The sequence below is a fragment of the Rattus norvegicus genome, chromosome 4, assembly GCF_021556685.1.
Source record: "Rattus norvegicus strain SHRSP/BbbUtx chromosome 4, alternate assembly SHRSP_T2T, whole genome shotgun sequence".
Taxonomy (NCBI): domain Eukaryota; kingdom Metazoa; phylum Chordata; class Mammalia; order Rodentia; family Muridae; genus Rattus; species Rattus norvegicus.
Window position 1 is genome coordinate 47,411,628 of NC_141537.1, and position 12,730 is coordinate 47,424,357.

Consider the following 12,730-nt stretch of genomic DNA (forward strand, 5'->3'; position numbering starts at 1 on the left):
TATTTTCTGTGTATTGAACTTAGATCATCAAACGTCACCAAGTACCTCCTAAGCTATCTGCTGGCTCTGGAATGTATTTTCTAAAATTTTGAATTGAAAGAAGTCATTTCGAGGTAACGAATGACAAACATCTATCAAAAAACATTCAATAAGGTAAAAAGGACTTGTTTGTACACATAGTGAGGAGATATTAAATGATTTAGATACTGAAAGTCACTAGAAAGTGTACTTTGTGTTATATGTGTCATGGCTCATACCAGATGACATCTGCAGGGATCTACCTTCTGTCCAGAGCCTTGTAGAAGTTCTCTGTCTCTAAAAGATAAACGTCTTTATACATTTTGGGAAATACCTTGGAGAATCAAGTAGGTGTGATTCTAAATATTTAGTCACTGTCAGAATGATAATCATGGCCAGCAAAGGACATGTTTGTTTCCTTAATAAATGAAAAGTATTGACGTTAGGTCCTAGTGACGCTGTCCGAAAAAACAAAATGAACAAAGAAGCACAAAAAAGGATATAAAGTCCTAGAGAATGGGAAAAACACTGAAATAAACTGAATAATTATTTGTAAAAGACCAGCAAGGTCCATATAGGAGCTGTCTTTGAAAGCCACTCCTGTGCAGTACATTGCTTCAGTTGCCTAGTCAGAAGACAGGGAACTTATGCCCATCTTCCCCTTTCACCCTTCCCTGAGGAGAAGGTGACACTACACAGTGGGTGAATTCCCTGATAGCAGCACAGAGGCTTCCACGTGTTAGCCTTCATGCTTGCCTCAGTCAGTAACTCAGGAGCACTGCTACCAGAAAATTGTTTCCTGTCTTCTGTATTATTTTGGTTTCAAATATATTTCTTATTTGTAATGAAAATATTGCTCAGAAATTAGAAAGCAATTGTTTCACTTGACTTTGCTGGGGAGTATCCTAAAAGGAAATGCCCATGCAGGATACATGCAGCTTTATGGGGCAATTAGTACTGTCTTTCTTGGTTTGGGGGTAGTTTCAGTGATATTTGTGACTTCATAGAAAGGTACTGAGCTGCTTTTTCAGAGTACATTGGTACTTGACTGTAAGTTATACACTTTGTGTCTTCTGTTATCTCCTAAGATGAGCAGGATCTTCTCCTCCTCTCCCCTCCCCTCCCCTCCCCTCCCCTCCCCTTCCCTACTGTTTCCTATTTCCTTTTCTACTTTTTTTGGGTAGCCTTTCTTGTTGCCTTTGAAGTTTAGAAATCATAGTGTTTTCTCACTGCCAATGAACAACATTTCTTAATTTCTGTACAATATAATAACAATGCCATTTTTCCTCTCAGAATTCACAATAATTCCAAAATGTAAGTTTCTGGCTTGGAAGACAGGAAATAAACCATGAATAATATTCATGGTGCTTGCCGCCAATAGTTAGCTGTTTCCATGAGCTGCTCACATACTCTGATATAATTGACAGGAACCATGAAGACATTTGCATATGTGAAAAGGATTAATGTTTGAAAATCATTGAATCATATCCCCAGTTCTAAAAGCATATCTCACTTAGAAAGCCTTTCCAGTACCAATGCTGATTTTTTTCAAGCCTTCATGCTGCTTTTCTAACGGATAGCTTTACTGAAGTAAAATTTACACGCCAAACAACTTCCCCATTTACTACATACAAAATAATGAATTTTAAGCGTATTTACAATATGGTTAAATATGTAACCTCTATTCATACAAAAAAGAAACTGCTTGGCCATTAGTAATTACTCCTTAGCTCTCTCATGGCTATCTGCTGATCTGTATCAAGGGTTTTGTCTACTTGAAGTAGATAGAGCCACCTGGGAAGAGCCTATACTGAGAAACTGCCTTCATCAGACTGGCCCATAAGCAAGTTTGTGGGGCTTTCTTTCTTTCCTTTTTGATTCCTGATTCATGTGGAAGGAGCAAGCCCATTGTAGGCAATGCCATCCCTGAGTTGGAAGATGATCTTATGATATAGAAGAAAGGAAATCCATAAGCCATAGAGAGCAAGCCAGTAAGCATCCTTCTCCTCGTGGCCTCTGCTTTAATTCCTGACTTTAGGCTCCTGCTTGAGTTACTGCCCTGACTTCCATCATTGTGATGCACAAGTGTAAGCTTTTCTTCCCCAAGTTGCTTTTGGTCAGTGTTTTACCACAGCAGCAGAGAAACAAGCTATATATTTTGCCTCCCACCTCTTGTTCTAGGCAACTGTTAATCTACTTCTGCCTTTATGGTATTGCTTCATACAATGAAACAGTTCAGTGTTTTGTGACTGGCCTTGTTCATATAGCACAGTAGTTCCAAAGGTTGTCCCTATTATCACATGATACATCACTTGTTTTAGGGATATACATGTTGTTAATTTTTCCTTTGACAGGAATTGCTTTTTAACCATTTCCCTCTTGTAAATGATACTCATAAGACTATCATTTGGGTATGAGTTTTTATGTAGATGCATGTTTTTGTCCTTTGGGGCGTATACTTAACAGTGGAATGGGTAAGTCATGCAGTAACTTTATGCTTAATATTTTATACATCTTACTGATAATTTTCCAAAGTATACACACAAATTTATGTTCCCACTAGCAGAGCATGAGGGTTCCAATTTTCCATAAATTTGCAATAATTTTTATCTGTTTGGTTTGTCATTATTACAGCCATTCTACTGGATATAAAATGGACTCTAGCTGCAGTTTTCAATTTTATTTTCCTACTTCGTAATGATCATTTCATGTGCACACTGGCTGGCCATTTGTGTAATTCTGTTTTGGATAATTTTTTATTCTGCTTTTGTAATTATAAATTTTTATTTTTGTCTATTACTGAGTTAGAAGTCTTTTATATGTCTGATATTAAAACCACTTACCAGATATTTGACTTGCAGAAATTATGTAGACTATACGGTACTTTCTGTATTGTATATTTTAAAAGATAAAAAAGATTTTGTTCATTTTATCTATTTTGGTTATTGTTGTTTATGCTTCTGGTATTATATCCAATTATGTGCTACTTTTTCAAACTAGTTACAATATGGCAAATTAGACAAATGAATACTTTGATATTACATGGCTATTTTTAAATTCTAACTGCACATTGATAAATTGTTTAACACTATATCCAATTTTATGTCTATAAGATGGATATATAGATGTAAAAATAATTGTTATAAATAATGAAATAATTTATGTGATTCTTTTAAAAATGTGATGTTATTATAATAGTATAACATTATCTACTATTGTAATAGCCTATAATAATAAACTCTGTTGATAGGAAAATTAAACCAAAGCCAAGCAATGTATGATTTATAATGAAGCAAGTAGCTGTAATGCTTCCTAGACAACAGTGAATTTGGCTCACATAAAAGCCAGGTGTAGTAATCATGGTAGATATTATATCTAGAAAGATTGATTCTAAGAGCTTTCTCCAAAGCTACAGGGTTTAAAAATGACAGAGATAGGGTTGTAATCTGGAGTTCTCTTAAAATCAAACAAACAAAAATCTCTTGCAATTTTTTAGTATTAGATTTGTAGTAGAAGTCAGTAATAGTAGAAGCTTTGATTTCAAGATGAAGTTTTAGCTAAGATGAACACTTCAGGATAAGTGATTTCATGAAAAATTAGTATTGATCTATGCCTTATGCTGTCTTGGAGGTAAAGCATATTTCATCAGAAAGTTTGTTTAGTTAATCACAGTATGCATTCATAATGGCACATACAGAACCTCCTGTGTAACTTAAAGAGTTGTTTCCTTTTCTTAGTTATATGTTCATCACTACACATTAAAAAAGCAACTGCAAAGAAAATACTCACACTTATATATGTACACACATATACATACATACACATGTAAGTGCCTGCATGTGCACTTGCTCATGTGCTCTCTCTCTCTCTCTCTCTCTCTCTCTCTCTCTCTCTCAGAAAGAAACTTTATTTCCCTTACTTTTTCTCCCCTTCTCTTTCTACCTTTCCTCCCCTCCCCTCCCCTCTCTCTTCCTTTCCTCTTCTCTTTCCTCCCCTTTCCTTCCTGGAGTACATTTAGAGGTATATCAAGAAATTGCTAGACTTACTTTATTATTTAAGTCTAGACTCATTTTGACACAAAGTTACAAACTACTTTCCATTAGGAAACCAGAATACTTATAACCCTTAGGCCTTTAAAAGATTTTTTTCTTAGAATTTGTGATCACTTTGTCACTTTGTTGAGTAGCAAGAAATTAGTCATCCAGATCCTCTGAAAGGCACTGACTGTATTGATTGTATTTTAGCCATCTAAACCAGAATAACTACTAAGAATTAACAGTCATGTATAGTATTCATAAAGTCCAGCATGCTGATCAAGTGGTCAGTCCTCATACAATCAGCAGTATAATGAAGAAGTAGCAAATTCAGTACCAAATTCCTCATAGAAACATTGGAGAGACAGCGATCACTCTGACATCATTACTTTGGCTGATTTAAATTTTCATTTTTTTGGTAATTTCTTATATGCATACCCTCCTGGTATTTCCTCTGTCTTTGTCACCATCATCCCTATCAAATCCATATGTTGATTTTAAACCCATTGAGTCCATGTAATGCTGGTAGTGTGTGGATGAGACAAGGGCCATCTGCTGTGGCATGTATAGACTCAAGTCTTTGATCTTGAACAAAACTGAGGCTCCCTCTGTCAACTGCCAGCACCTGCCAGTATCATCTCAGCTAATGTCAGGACTTCATAATCACCTCTGCCTTCATTCTGAATTTACCTGGCTTGATCTTGTGCAGGTCTTAAGTTAGATTGAATTCTTAAAGCCTGCTTGTTTTATCTAGAGCTTTTATAAGCTCTATTTTAGATTTTAAGATTCTTTAAAGATTATACATGGCTATAATATAACTTCACATCTAAGCTGATAAACCAATTGTGGCATTCACAATGCTATTTACAAGTTGCAAAAAACTCTTTATAGAGGTTATTTGACTTTTAGCATTAAATTCCTCCTTCTCTTTCTCATAACCATTTAGCAAAATACCTAAAGCTAAGTAATAGGATAGAACTGTGCTATACAACTGATTCAAATGACTCCCTTTCTCTGTCTGACTTCGATCCTTTGACTGGTTAGAAACAATGAGAGATATTTTGAATTCATGTTAAATTTATAAGGGTGATAAGTAAATTTCTAGTGTTTTGATAACATTCATTGATATCTTATGAATTATTTTATATGTAAAAAAGGCCATGAATGTGGATTAATGCCAATTGTAATAGAAATGATACAACTGGTTGTAACAAAATTTAATTCATTTGACTAGTTTAATAAAAAGTAATGTTAAAAACTGTGGAAGTATGATTTTTCTATGTAAATAACAATTGGGTTTGAAAATATGACCTTAATATCAAGTTTCAGCAGATGAAAATGCTAGGGGACTGTGTTACATGTAGCTAAATGCCAGTTGGGAAATTTGTTATTAGCTTTAAAAATATGGGTTTTATGAGGAAAGGTTTTGAAAAAAAGACAAAGCTGTAACAGTCATTATAATCGACAGGTTTTTAACAGGAGCTTAGATGTTTCTGCTGAAGAACTCTGACTCCTCATTTGGCCCAGGGTCACTATAATCAGGCTAAAAGCCTGGTGTTTATGTGGGCATTTTGCATCTGTATTCTTGGCTGACTTTGTCTTTAACTTTGGATTAAACTCTTAATTTTGTATGTAGGTTTTATGTCTCTTATGTAGTATTTGTCTCAAAAATAATGATGCCTAATCTATTGCATCCCCCTTTTACATACGACTGGTTGCACAAAGACAAGAGTAAGAAATCTTACTGTCTCCCTCTATAGCATTCTTTTCTAGACTCCCAAGATGATCTTGCATTTCTTCAGTGGTGGCTGTAGCCTGTAGTCACTCTGTATTCCAAGAGAGCAGAATTGCATAGACAGATCACTGTGCATGAGAAGCAGGCCCTCTGCAGGAGTAGTCTTTCTTGGGAACTGGCTTGTTCCCACAAATGATAATGACTTCTTTGAACTGACTTGTGGAACAAAACCTAAGAACAGACAACGGTTTGACCAAATTTCTTTAATGATTTACATCTCCCCTATGGTTCTTGTATTTAAGCCTAAGCCCTTGCCACTCTCCTGAAGATGGACTCAGTGGAAAGGTGCAGAACCCTTTTTTGTTCTTCACTATGTGCCCACTTAGATGAAATCTCCATTCTCTGTCTTTTGTCACTACTCATCTCCCTAATTAACATATTTATGGACAGGTGGCTGAGCCTTGTCTTTGGCACTCCTGGAGCAGCGACTGCACCTTCAATCTCTGGCAATAGATCATTTCATTATTAGAAATGAGAAGTCATCCTATAAAAAATTAGAATTTTCCCAAAGAAATGGAATAAACTAAACTAAAAGAGTAGGTTAATATGTGCTTGTTTAAAAACTAAAATACTGGCATTTTTTATAATAAGACCTGAAGCTTTCCATGGTTAAGTGAACAGAACAGTATTTCCGAGATGCTAGGCTTCCCCCCACCCCCGAATGTTAGTAAACTCTGAAAATATACATGAGTCTGCTACCTCAGAGTTGATTAGCTAGTTTCTGTTAGAAATAGCCAAAATTTTGAAAACCATTATACTTTTAAGGAATACCAATTTGAGCATATGTAGTGCCTATGGATCAGGATGCATAGAGTCATTTGGATATGAGGTGAAGAGCTGTGGGGTCAGAGGGAAGACAGGAAAGGAGAGCCTCAATGCCGTGCTTGCTGTTGTCCCAGTGAACCACTCGGACGTATGAAATAGCTGACTTACTGTATATTTTCTAATGAGGGAAATGCTGAGGTTAAAATCCTCACTTGAACATTGTTGAATTTGCATGAGTCCATTAAATATACTCAGAATCACTGAAAAGAAAGAGTGGCTTGAATTTCACATTAATATTGCAATGTGTCTAAAATTTGAATGCCTGGCTTTTTTGTTTTTTGTTCTTACACTGGCTTGCAGTTGAAATTGAAATGGAGAACTCATACTTCATTGGTAGGAGACATTTGGTTTAATTTATTAGTTTAATCTCAGAATATAAAATCTTTCTCTAAGATGACTCTTTGGTGATTGCATATAGCTAATAGATTTAGTTTTAAAAATTCTTTTTAGACTTATAATGTATATGATGATTGTTTTGCATATGTGTGTGTGTGTGTGTGTGTGTGTGTGTGTGTGTACTGAATGTGTGCCTGGAGCCCTCTGAGGTCAGAAAAAGATATCAGATCTCCTGGACCTGGAGTCCCAAATTTTGTGAGTTACCATGTGAGTGCTGAGAATCAAACCCTGGTTCTCCATAAGAGCAAAAATGCTCTAAACCATTGATCATCCCTTTTGTCCCTAGATTTTAGTTTTTATATTTGACTTTGAGCCATATTTGGGAACATAAATATAGGGTTGCTGTAGTGTAACTGCCAAGAAGAAATGGCTAATACTAATATGCAGATGGTGAACTGTATGATATGTGCGTATATTCTACTACAGAATTTATTTTGCCTACAGTAATTGAGCTATGGTTCTCTTCTTAAAACTAGATGTCACTGTGTAACATAATATATTTAAAAGTCTGAGATAACAAAGGATGTTCTTTTTTAAAAGTATCTCACACATTATGTTACTTTGAACTGAATTGGAAGCTCATTTATGGGAATGTCCACTAAATCTTTATATCAAGCCAAAAGAATCATGGTCATATTTTTTAAGGGGATAAAATGATTTCAATATTTCTTCTAAATGTCTTTTGAGGCATGGTATTGGAGGACACTAAAATTCTGCTTGCTTAAAAGGTGATGTGTCATTTTAATATTTTCAAATATTTCCTAGTAGGTGGAATACGTTGTTTTTAACTGTGTTCTTTAGATCATCATTCTTTCGGTTCCTTTCCTTCAGCCTTCTGAGATTTCGAATCTCTGTCAGTGGTGATCAACATACTTTAGTCTTTCTAGCTGAGTTGAACTGTGAACTAGTTACTAAACATGGCCATTGTTAATATCAAATTATAGAACTTAAATTACAATATGGTAAACAAAGGTTCAAGAGGTTATCACCTTGCATTTATTTTGTAATGGTATTTAGGTCATTTGTGTTCATTGTTTCTGAGGAGGTAGTCATACTAATATTTTATGCAGGTCAGTACTCTTCCCAGTTCTCATCTGTGGTAGCTTGAAGTTGATCATGGAAAAATTCCTTATAAAGCAGTGAATGCTGAAGGTCATGAGTCAGCTTTTGCTTTTGTTTTCTGGAAAGGGGGTTATTATTTGCAGATCACAGCCCTACCTACTCACTGCCTATTAGTTTTCACTTCCCTTGCTTATAGTCTAATTTTATGTCCTATTTTTTTTTGTTTTTTTCCATCTTTATTAACTTGAGTATTTCTTATTTACATTTCAATTGTTATTCCCCTTCCTTGTTTCCCAGCCAACATCCCCCTTCACCTTCTCTATGGGTGTTCCCCTCCCCATCCTCCCCCCATTACCGCCCTCCCGCCAACAATCACGTTCACTGGGGGTTCAGTCTTGGCAGGACCAAGGGCTTCCCCTTCCACTGGTGCTCTTACTAGGATATTCATTGCTACCTATGAGGTTGGAGTCCAGGGTCAGTCCATGTATAGTCTTTGGGTAGAGGCTTAGTCCCTGGAAGCTCTGGTTGGTTGGCATTGTTGTTCATTTTAATACAACTCACTCTACCTACTTTTCTAAAGCTGAGCATGGTTAAATGAATTCAAAAGAATGTGAAGAAATCTTTGACGTTAGTAATTCAGAAAAGTTTTACACCTCTGAGTACCATTTCCAAATCCTGGTAATAAGGCAACACCCCTTTTTGTCCTGCTTGCTTAACAGTAGTTTCAAATGCAAATAACAATGTGCTAATGGTTGTGAAACTTCTTTGGCAATTGCTAAATAGATACTTAAAATAATTGTAGTAAACTCTTGCTTCAAGTTTATGGAGGGTAATAGCCTAAATCACATCCCACATTGCTACCTCCATTTTGCCTCCTATACAGTCAGCTCCATTTCAATGTCCCTTTCCTTCTGTGAGATGCTGGGGCAGTGAGTACCTAGCTGTACTACCCTTTCTTTTCTTTCTTTTTTTTTTTTCTTTTTTTCCCCATCTTTATTAACTTGGGTATTTCTTATTTACATTTCAATTGTTATTCCCTTTCCCAGTTTCCAGGCCAACATTCCCCTAACCCCTCCCCTTCCCCTTCTATATGGGTGTTCCCCTCCTCATCCTCCCCCCATTATCGCCCTCCCCCCAACAACTACGTTCACTGGAGGTTCAGTCTTGGCAGGACCAAGGGCTTCCCCTTCCACTGGTGCTCTTACTAGGCTATTCATTGCTACCTATGAGGTTGGAGCCCAGGGTCAGTCCATGTATAGTCTTTGTGTAGTGGCTTAGTCCCTGGAAGCTCTGGTTGCTTGGCATTGTTGTTCATATGGGGTCTCAAGCCCCTTCAAGCTCTTTTAGTCCTTTCTAAGATTCCTTCAATGGGGGTCCCGTTCTCAGTTCAGTGGTTTAATGATGGCATTCACCTATGTATTTGCTGTATTCTGTCTGTGTCTCTCAGGAGAGATCTACTAGAGGCACTGCACCATGGTGGCACCATTTTTCCTCACGCATCCAGACCATTTTCATGAATCTTCACTGTTTTCCTCTACCAAGAATGACCAGTGAATCACAGTGTGCTGTGAGGACATCTAGTTAACCCTTAGTTAAAGAAGACTCTTGTTAAAATATAAACTTGCAAGTTAACGACGGGGGAAGTGACACACTAAACCATGGTCAATCACTAATGTCTTAGCAAGGAATGGATAATGAGTTTACTTAGTCTTAGGGATGGATCTAAATTTAGATCAATCTTAAAGACAACTTAAAGAACAATTAAGAGCATAGGGCTGGTCCTAGTGAGCAAGTCTGAGATGAAAGTAATGTAAAGAAGATGGACCCTTCTATGGGAGGGATGAGGGTAATCTTGAAGGCCACCTGGAACATTGTGCCCTGGAACAGTATCAAAATGTTGCCATTTGGCATGACATTTCCAAATGACTTTGATAAAGTATGATTTTCTGTTACTTGTTTATCTTGCCTCTCAAATACTGACTTTTGGTGGTTTAGTGTGCATATTTCTTTTCTTTTACATCATTAAAAAATCTCAATAACAATAATCTTAGACATCTCTGAGGTACAAAAAGAGGTGCTGAGGGAGAAACCAGTTTTGTAAATCACTAAATTAAACAAATACATAAAATTCGACTTGGTGGTAATTGCACACGCCTTTAATCCCAGCACTCTAGAAGCAGAAACAGGTGGATCTCTATGAGTTCAAGGTCAGTCTGGTCTAGAGAGTGAGTTACAGGACAGCTAGGGTTACATAGAAAAACCCTGTCTCAAAACAACAAACAAAAAAAAAAACCTCATTCTTTTGAATTTATTTTGGAATTTTCTCTTGATATATGAATGATGATTTTTGGGCTTTTTATGGATATTTTTTAATTTACATTTCAAATATTATTCCCTTTCCTGGTTTCCCAGACATAAGCCCCCTATCCTATCTCCCTCCCCTTCTTCTATAAGGGTGTTCCCCTCACTTTCTATCCCTGACATTCCCCTACACTGGGTGGGGGCTTCTCCTTTCATTAGTGCCCAACAAGATCTTCCTCTGCTACATATGTAGTTGGAGCCATGGGTCAATCCAGGTATAGTCTTTGGATAGTGGTTTAGTCCCTGGAAGCTCTGGTTGATTGGTATTGTTGTTCTTATGGGGTTGCAAGCCACTTCAGCTCTTTCAATCCTTTCTCTAATTCCTCCAATGGGGGTCCTGTTCAGTGGTTTGCTGCTAGCATTCACCTCTGTATTTGATATGTTTTGGCTGTGTCTCTCAGGAGAGATCTATATCTGGTTCCTATCAGCATGTACTTCTTAGATTCATCAATCTTACCTATTTTTGTTGGCTGTATATATATGGGCCACATGTGGGGCAGGCTCTGAATGGCAGTTCCTTCAATCTCTGCTCTAGAATTTGCCTCCACATCCCCTCCTATGGATATTTTTGTTCCCCCTTTTAAGAAGGAGTGAAGCATCCACATTTTGGTCATCCTTCTTCTTGAGCTTCATGTGGTCTGTGGATTGCATCTTGGGTAATTCAAGCTTTTGGGCTAAAGTTCACTTATCAGTGATTACATACCATGTGTGTTTTTCTGTGATTGGGTCACATCACTCAGGATGATATTTTCTAGTTCATTCCATTTGCCTGTGAATTTCATAAAGTCATTGTTTTTGATAGCTGAATAGTACTCCATTGTGTAGATGTACCACATTTTCTGTATCAATTCCTCTGTTGAAGGACATCTGGGTTCTTTCCAGCTTCTCGTTATTATAAATAAGACTGCTATGAACATAATGGAGCATGTGTCTTTGTTGTATGTTGAAGCATCTTTTAGGTATATGCCCAAGAGAGGTACAGCTGGATCCTCAGGTAGTTCAATGTTCAATTTTCTGAGGAACCTCCAGACTGATTTCCAGAGTGGTTGTACCAGTCTGCAATCCCACCAACAATGGAGGAGTGTTCCTCTTTCTCCACATCCTCATCAGTATCTGCTGTCACCTGAGTTTTTTTTAATCTTAGCCATTCTGACTGGTGTGAGGTGGAATCTCAGGGTTGTTTTGTATTGCATTTTCCTGATGACTAAGGATGTTAAGCATTTCTTTAGGTACTTCTCAGCCATTTGATATTTCTCAGCTGAGAATTCTTTGTTTAGCTTTGGTGGATGATTGATATTTTTATAATTTCCTTTTCTTCTCTGCTTTCTTCCTCTCATATATATTTTCCAGGTTTCCTCTAATATATAAAATTTATTATATATAAATAATGTGTAGCTAGATATCTATATCTATACCTATATCTATATCTATATCTATCTATCTATCTATCTATATCTATCTATATATATATTAGAGGGTGGTCTTAAACTTACTATATACACAGGATAGCCTCTCAAACCACCTTCTTTTGCCTCAGTCTCCCAAGTTCTGGGACTAGAGGCATGTAACACCATGTAGGCTTGCTGTCAAATATTTTTAATTGAAAATTAGTATTGTGAAGATCTGGATAAAAGTGACCTCCAAAGGCTCATATATTTGAATACTTGGTCACTAGTTGGTGAAATGGTTCAGGAAGAATTAAGAGGTATGGCCTTGCTGGAGGAGGTGTCACTAGTGACAGTCTTTGAGGTGTGTGTAAGTGTGTGTGTGTGTGTTGCAGTAACCTCTCCAACCCAAATAAGCCCGTGCAAAGAAAACACAACTCGATTTATGTAAATACAAGCTTGTGCCTAGATTGGGCAGATTTACCACTACACTACTCTATTCCCCAGCTGTGCGATCCCTTAGAATTCGTGGTTTCTCCAGGCCATGTGCTTCAGCTCCATCTTCCTTCCACCACCTCCTCTTTCATCATTCTCTCTCTCTCTCTCTCTCTCTCTCTCTCTCTCTCTCTCTCTCTCTCTCTCTCTCTCTCTCTCTCTCTCTCTCTCCTTCCCCTCTCTTCAACTCTTCTGCTCCACCTTCCCTTTCCCTGCCCAATCACTAGCTCTTTCTTTATTTTACAAGTTAACATGGGGAGAAGGTTCGGATGAAGTCACCTGAGTACTGAGTATGTGACTAGGCAGCCCTTCTTGGGGAAGCAGAATTAGCATCAAAATACAAACTCCAGGGCAATCCG

At 37.2% G+C, this 12,730-nt stretch overlaps 1 protein-coding gene across 3 annotated transcripts in view; it reads left to right on the plus strand.

Annotated features, from left to right (window-relative positions):
• Cftr (CF transmembrane conductance regulator) overlaps positions 1-12,730 on the plus strand; it is a 167,727-nt gene that overhangs the window by 22,480 nt on the left and 132,517 nt on the right.